Source organism: Miniopterus schreibersii, assembly GCF_964146895.1.
Source record: "Miniopterus schreibersii genome assembly, chromosome: 1".
Lineage (NCBI taxonomy): Eukaryota > Metazoa > Chordata > Mammalia > Chiroptera > Miniopteridae > Miniopterus > Miniopterus schreibersii.
The window spans coordinates 135,214,788-135,223,276 of NC_138101.1; the positions used below are offsets into that span (position 1 = coordinate 135,214,788).

General features: G+C 40.4%; 1 pseudogene and 1 gene segment (V, D, J or C); both read right to left on the reverse strand.

Annotated features, from left to right (window-relative positions):
- Window positions 1-239: 239 nt before the first annotated feature.
- On the reverse strand, window positions 240-638 carry LOC308549076 (ubiquitin-conjugating enzyme E2 D2 pseudogene; annotated as a pseudogene). Its single transcript has one exon. The product of its transcript is annotated as a ubiquitin-conjugating enzyme E2 D2 pseudogene (transcript).
- A 7,353-nt stretch (window positions 639-7,991) lies between these two features.
- LOC308549140 (T cell receptor alpha variable 3-like) lies at window positions 7,992-8,489 on the reverse strand. The segment is given in 2 exons: window positions 8,444-8,489; window positions 7,992-8,353 (listed from the first exon to the last, which is right to left on the reverse strand).

The window sequence follows — 8,489 nt, forward strand, 5'->3', positions numbered from 1 at the left end:
TTACCCAAATTTAAGCCAATAAGAAAGCTTTTAGTCTCACAGCTGGGTTACACCTGGAGAGCTGGCTCCTCACATGCACACTTCTTGCTAGGAGGCAATGTTGGTACAGAAGGACAGTATTTCCAGTTTGCTGTTCCAAGTATGTACAACACGCAGCCCTGCTGTATCAGGTAAACATGCTCATAGAAAGCAGTCAAATGGAAATCAAAAGGACTTCCTCTTTGAAAATTCCCCTATCTTTATTTGAAGAGATTATCCAATAATTTCTTTAATTGCATCGCATACTTCTGAGTCCATTCCCGAGCTATTCTGTTGTACTTTTCTCTGTTTTGTAGATCCGAGCAATCTCAGGCACTAAAGGATCGTCTGGATTAGGATCACACAACCGAGAACAGATGGACAAGAGTCCCTTTGAAATAGTGCTGGAGCCCACTGTGACCGTAGAATATCAAGACGAACGCTGCCATGGCTGTTAATATTTGCACGATAAATTCTTGTTGTAAATGCAACCTTAGGTGGTTTGAAGGGATAATCTGTTGGTAAGGGAATTGTCAAGAAAAATACTCCGCCCTGATAGGGACTGTGGTTTGGCCCCATTATTGTAGCTGGCCAGTGGAACATACCCTCTCCCCCAGGGCCCGCTGCGCACTGTGCCGGGGGGTCCGTGCCAGGTCATTCCATTCCTTGTGGTTTCTCTTCAGAGCCGTCGTGGGAGGCGGCTGGTGGTTGCCCCCGGGAGGGACAGGGGAGGGATGGGGAAGGGACCAGGGGGCAAGAGGCTGCCTCGGTGATCTCGGCCCCCCCCACCCCTTGTAATTTTTGCCCCTTGAATATGATGTTGCCTGTGGGTTTGTCATATATGGCCTTTATTACATTGCACTATGTTCCCTCTGTTCCCAGTTTGCTCAGAGTTTTTATCATAAATGGATGCTGGATTATATCAAATGCTTTTTTGCAGCTATTGATATTATCATGTGGTTTCTATTCTTCATTTTGTTTATGTGGTGTATCACGTTGATTGATTTGTGGATATTGTACCAACCTTGCATCCTTGGAATATATTCCACTGGATCATGGTGTATGATCTTTTTAATGTATTGCTGGATCCAATTTGCTAATCTTTTGTTGAGGATTTTGGTAACTGTTCATCAGAGATATTGGCCTATAATTATCTTTCTTTGTAGCGTCTTTATCTGATTTTGGAATTAGGATAATGTTAGCCTCCTAAAATGAACTAGTCTTAAATTTTTTAGGCTAGTTTAAGAAGGACTGGTGTTAGTTCTTTGAATGTTTGGGAAAATCCACCTATGAAGCCATCTGGGCCAGGACTTTTGTTTCTTGGGAGGTTTTTTTAGTGCTTCAATTTCACTAGTTGTAATCTGTCCATTAAAATTCTCCTGATTCTTCCTAATTCAGTTTTGGAAGATTGTATGTTTCTAGAAATTTATCCATTTTGTCCAGATTGTCCAATTTGTTGGCATATAGCTGTTCATAATATTTTCTTACAATCCTTTGTATTTCTTTGGTGTCTGTTGTTACTTCTCCTCTTTCATTTCTGTTTTATTTATTTGGGTCCTTGCTCTTGTTTTCTTTTTTATGAGTCTGGTTTAAACGTTTGTCTATCTTGTTTATCTTTTCAAAGAACCAGCTCTTGGTTTCTTTGATCTTTTGTATTTGTTTTTAGACTCTATTTTATTTCTTCTTTGATCTTTATTATTTCCTTTCTTCTACTCATTTTGGGCTTTGTTTATTGTTCTTTTTCTAATTCCTTTAAGTGTAAAGTTAGATTGTGTGGGGGTTTTTGAGATTTTCCTTGTTTATTGAGAAAGGTCTATAATGGTATGAATTTCCCTCAGAACTGCTTTCACTGTGTCCCATAGATTTTGAGTTGTTGTGTTCTCATTTTCACTGTTTCGAACTATCTTTTAATTTCTTCCTTGATCTCATTGTTAACCCACTCATTGTTTAGTAATGTTATTTAGCCTCCATGTCTTTTTCAATTTTTTACTTGTGATTGATTTCTAGTTTCATAACATTATGGTCATAGAAGATGCTTGATATGATTTCAATATTTTAAGATTTGTTGAGACTTTACTTGTGTCTCAACATGTGGTCTATCCTAGAAAATGTCCCATGTGCACTTGAAAAGAATGTATACTCTGCTGCTTTGGGGTGAAATGCTCTGAAGATATCAATTAAATCCATCTGATCTAGTGTGTCATTTAAGGTTGCTGTGTCCTTTTTGATAATCTATGTGGAAGATCTATCTATTGATGTCAATGGGATGTTAAAATCCCCTACTGTGACAGTATTACTACCAATCTTTCCCTTTCTGTCCATTAAGATTTGTTTTACATATTTAGGTGCTCCTATGTTGGGTACATAAATGTTACAAGGTTATATTTCCTTGTTGGCTTGCTCCCTTTATTATTATGTAGTGAACTTTGTCTCTTACTAAAGCCTTTGTTTTAAAGTTTATTTTGTCAGATGTATGTATTGCAACCCCAACTTTTTTTTCATTTCCATGTATATGAAATATCTTTTTCTACCCCTTTACTATTGGTTTATGCATATCTTCCCTGCTAGAGTGGGGCTCTTATAGACAGCATACATATTGGTCTACCCCATGTCTTTTGATTAGAGCATTTAAGCCATTTACATTTTTCAAAAATATATCTTTATTGATTTCAGAGAGAGGAAAGGAGCAGGAGAGAGAGAGAGAAACATCAATGATGAGAGAATCATTGATCAGCTGCCTCCTGCATGCTCCCTACTGGGAATGGAACCGGCAACCCAGCATGTGCACTGAGCGGGAATCGAACTGCAATCTCCTGGATCATAGGACGATGCTCAACTGCTGAGCCACCCAAGCCAGTGATTTAAATGTAAATCACTTTACATTTAAAGTGATTATTGATAGGTATGTATTTATTGCCATTTCATTCTTTTAACTATGTTTCCCTGTATTTTTTAAATATGTTTTATTAATTTTAGAGAGAGAGAAAGAGAGAATAAAGAGAGAGAAACATCGATCAGCAGCCTCCTGCACGCCCCTTACTGGGGATCGAGCTTGCAACCCAAGCATGTGCCCTGACTGGGAATTGAACTGGTGATCCCTTGGTCCATGGGTCGATGCTTAAGCACTGAGCCACACCGGCCAGACATCTCTGTATTTCTTCCTCTTCTTCTCCTTCTTATTCTTATTACTATTATTATTCTTGATGTGGCTACTTCTGTAAATCCTTAATTATAAGACTTCTCCTCAGGTAGTCTCCAATTAGCTATTCAGCATGATTGTTCTATAATTTAATTTTAATTTCAGTTTGGTACTGGGAGGAGGTGAGTGTAGCTCTCCCTAGTCTGTCACCATCTTGGATCCCAAACTCTGACATTTTGAACATTGTCCGGTTTTTTGTTTTTTTTTGAAGCATCAGGCACAGGAATCTTGAACAGGTAACAGTAGTTCCTCTTGGGGAGAGGTGTCCCCCAGTATCCAGGCAAGAGCAAATTCTTTCATGCATGGACTGTCTATATCTAGTGCTCTCAGAAAAGCCAGGACCACTTATCTGCCCCTCAAAATATTTCTCTACCCAAAATTTCTCTAAAATGCTTAAACTTATATTTTTGGGACAAAAACTGTGATCCACAAGTAATAAAAAAAAAAAATGTTGTTGCTTAAATTCAATTTAACCATAATATCAATAGATATGAGCTCATTTCCTAAAAGCAGGCCTTCAGGTATAGATGGTAGTGTTAGAATATAGGTCCAACTGATGTGACAAAAGCCAGTGGAGCTTCAACAAGATAGAAATGTATTTCCTTCTCATGTGACAGTCCAAATATAAGCAGTTCAGGGCAGATATAAGAGCTCCATAGTATTGGTGATTGTCTTAGTAAATTCAATCTGCTATAACAAAAATACCATAAACTGGATGGCTTAAATAACAAACATTTATTTCCCACAGTTCTGGAGGTTGGGAACTCCAAAATCAAGGTGTCCCCAAGTTAAGCGTCTGGTGAAGACCCACTTCCTAATTCATAGACCACTGTCTTTATGCTGATATCCCACATGGAGGAAAGGAAAAGGGACCTCTCTTAAATTCCTTTCATAGGACACTAATCCCATTCATGAGGTCTCTACCTCATAATCTAATTGCCTCTCAAAGAATCCACCTCCAAATACCAAAGAGTATAAATGGCTTATCCAATAATAGTTACCTACAAGAAGAATCAGAAATTACAACCTTCCCTGGCCAGTGTTCTCAGTGGTTAGAGCATCATCCCTTGCACCAAAGGTTCATGGGTTCAATTCCTGGTCAAGGGCACATACCTGGGTTACAGGTTCAATCCCTGGCCCTGGTCGGGGTACGTGCAGGTGACAACCAGTCAGTGTGTCTTTCCTACATCTATGTTTCTCTCTACTTCTCCCCCTCTCTGTCTCCCTCCCTTCCTCCCTTCCACTCTTTCTAAAGTCAATGGAAAAAATATCCTCAAGTGAGGATTAAAAAAAGAAAGAAAGAAACTATAACCTGTGCTCTCTAATTTTTAATTTAGTCCTGTTTCCACAAAGTTCTTGAAGTGAGAAAAAAGTGGTGCATAAAATTGATATTATGGAGAAAAATTCTATTGAATTTCTAATTTTCCTAAATGTTACCTAGTTATAAGCAACATTTTCCAATAAGCATAGGAAAAACGAGTACTGGGCTAACTTTCCTACTCAAAGTAAAACAGGCCAATTATCAGAACCAAATGAAAAAACAGAACTTCTAAGGAAACATAGTTGCTCCCTCTCAGCCACCTCAGAAATGGGGAGGGTATAGATTCCCATTTCCCTACATACCTTTCCTTCCATCACCACCACCAATCACCCCCACATGATGAAAATAAATAACAGAGGGCTAGTCTGACCTTGGAGAGTCTTCCTGGGAAGAAAATATTCTTAGAGATGTCTGTCTTTGACTAAGAAATAGTTCCATTTGGGTAAAGAAATGGTATCAACACCTTTCAAGTCTAAACAATGACTGGACGGGAAGTTTTTGTTCATCATTGTATTCCCAATGACTAGAAAAATGCCTGGTGCATAGTGAGAATGCTACAAATAAGTGTTGAATGAATAGACCAATGAATGAATGAGTTGTAATTGTGTAAACATCCTTCCTTCCCTTGCAGGACTTGCATAAAACCTATTTTTAAAGTATCAAAGGCAAAGACAGACCACAGAACCAAGTCCATGGTGTTATGTCCTGAGAATATTCTCTGGGTATAAATTCCCTTTGGAGAGAAGCAGTGATGGGAGCTGAGGACTTACCTAGTGGTATAGCAAGTATATATTTAAATCTAAAATATGGGTCATGGTTTTGTGACTGGCACCTCTCACAGACACCAGAAGGTGTTATTGGACAGCGTCGTGAGTCAGTTGGGAGAGGGCTGTTCCCAACCTTGGTTCTTGTCTTCTCATATAAATGATTTTATATGAGAGACCTTGATTGTGTTGGGATTAAGTGAATTTATTAAAACATTAAAGCAAATGAATTTTTAAAAATAAGTATACACATTTATCAACAAAGCAAGGCAAGCACATCTATACATCTGGCCTATGAAGCACAAGCTGGTGCTCAGCTAACCTGAAGATCAAGAGGATGGGGGGTTTCTGCCTTATATACCCACTTGTCTATAAGTTTTTAAAAATTCCTCTGCCAGATATCCTGGTACAAGTTGACTCTATGTTATGGCTTTCCCACAATTTGTGAGAAGTAGCTGGTAACTTTATCCTAACAAACCCAAGACCACTAACTTCACTGTTTAAAAAATAGGCACTCTTCTCCTCCCCTCCTACCAGCTGTTTTAACAGCTTCAGGATAATTAGCACTAGGAGTCTCTCTGATTAGTTTGAATAAGGTTCTTCCTCTCCCCGCTTCCTTACCCCCTCCTCTCCTGCATTCTTTTGTGAGGAGAGCTTTTAACCCTTTGTTGTCAAGATAAAAGCCTACTACAAGCGGCCTGCAAAGCTTTTTGGCTTTGTTTTATTTTCCTGCCTCAGTTTCCCTATTCCTCTTGCCCTGAAACTTTCCTAGCCTCTTACCATCCTATAACAGTTTAATGAACATAAATGTTTTTCGGGCAATAGAGTTAAACAACACTTGTCACTCACTGAGCAAACAATGTCATTTTTATTTTTTTAATTTTTAATTTTTTTAAATATGTCTTTATTGATTTCAGAGAGAGGAAGAGAGAGATAGAAACATCAGTGATGAGAGAGTCATTGATCTGCTGCCTCCCGCACGCTCCCCCCTGGGGATCAAGCCCGCAACCGGGGCATGTGCCCTGACCGGGAATCGAACCGGGATCTCCTGGATCCTAGGTCAATGCTCAACAGCTGAGCCACGCCCCGCCGGGCAAGCAATGTCATTTTTAAAAGGGTCCACCCCAACCATCCTCCAGCTGCTCCCACCCTACTCCCTATGAGAAGTTCACAGTGCCAAAGTGACATGGCCCTCTGGACTCTAAGTGCCTCTTCTAGACCATGCTCTGGGTACCCAGGATCCCAGAATTACCTGCACACACATCCACACATCCATTTTTAAGGTCTGCATGGGCGTCCAAGGACCACCTTCCCAGACGCCGATATCCCACCCTAGGTCCAAGGGGTGGTCAAGGAATGGCTGTTTGCAGGGGTCGTAGACATGTGGGCTAAGATGTCCACATCCTTGTGTGTAAAGTGCCTCAAGGTATGTGATGGATTTAGGGATCAAAAAGAAGGGGAAGATAACAAGGTATAAACCAGAGGCTGGAGGGTGACACTCCCTGAAGCAGCACATACTATCACAGAACTACAAGAATAGAGAGTTCAAAAGTAGATCTGGTTATATGTGAGAAGTTAATATTCTACAAATGCAGTATTCCAAACCTATGGGACAAGAGTAGATTTTTCAATAATTTTCAATTCATTTGGAAAAAAAAAAAAAAATGCAAGTACCTATGTAAACATTTATTTCTTTCAGGACATACTCCTTTGAACCAAAATAGAGCTGCTAACTTTTTGCAGAATCATCCCTAGACACCATTAACTGGTCAAATATGCAAGCCAAGCTAGGCTGATTGGTCCTAGCAGCCCATAGCCACCACTGGTTAGTCTAGGGATGAGCACCTGACTCACACTGAATCAACCAGAGCTCTTCCCAGGATATTCTAAATGAGAGAGAGAGAGAGAAAGAGAGAGAGAGACAGAGACAGAGACAGAGACAGAGAAAGAGAGATATCAAGTTCAGTCCCTTCCAAGGGTGTACATAAGATGTGAGGATAGGAGTTGTAAGCAGCCTACATGTTTAAATGCTCCCTTGATTCAAATTATCCTCCTGTTATCCTCTCTCTCTCTCTCTCTCTCTCTCTCTCTCTCTCCCCCTCCCCTCCCTTCACAACTAAGTTACCTCTACTCCCTCATCTCCCATAGCATTTTGTTCAACTGCCTCTCTTAGCACTTACTAAACTGTTTTCAGTTGTTAGTTTACTGTTTATTCCTACAACCACCACTTTTTTGACAGGGACCATTTTGGAAATTAGGGCTACCCCATCGTTGAAGTCACAGTCTCATGCCTCAGGGAGCCTACAGGCTGGCAGCGAAATGGAGTGGTGAGACCATGCACCCCAGAGGCAGGCTGCCTGAATTTCAATTTGCCATTTAATTGTTTTATGACTTGAGTGAGATCCTTAAACTCTGTGTCTTCTTTCCTTCATCTGTAAAGTGAAGCTTGTGGTAATAGCTGTGAGAATTAAATGGGTTCATAAATGTGTGAGACTACACCTAGCATATTAGGGGTCCAGGATAGCTTTTTTCATCTCTTTATGATCAGTGCTTAGCACAATTCCTGGCACATAGGAATTAATAAATACTTGTTGAGTGAACAAATTCTGTGGCTTTAAATTGGAATTTAGTTATAGTAAGTGACATAACCTGGAACCACACCACCCTCTTGTGGAGGGAAATAAAGGCTTCAGGAAACAGTTTTTACTGTTCTCAGGGGTTTGCGTTCAGCTCTCCCTGCAGCCCCCATCACTGTGTCTCTTCCAGCACAGAAGTACACCGCAGAGTCACTCCCAAGAACAGACGGTTTCTTCAAGTTGAAAGAGGTTTGGCTCTTATAAAATTCAGCCTCAAAACCAAAGTTGCCTTTAACCAGGTTGTCCCCCGTGATGTATTTCAGAAGGAACTGGAGACCTCGGTTGGGATATTGGACATACCAAAAGAGATAAGGGCTCCCAGAAAATGAGTAGGTGCATTTCACAGTCATTGGACTCCCTTCAGCGACAGTGACCTGATTATCCGGCTGAGTCACCGACTGAGCTCTCAGCCCACCTGGAAATTAATCCACACTGCATCAGTAAAACTGCTGAAAAGAATGTAAGTGGATAATCAAGTCGAAAATGGGAAGAGAATAGTACTCACTCAGTGTGAAGAGAATCGCAAGCATAGAGATGCATGCAGAGGCCAT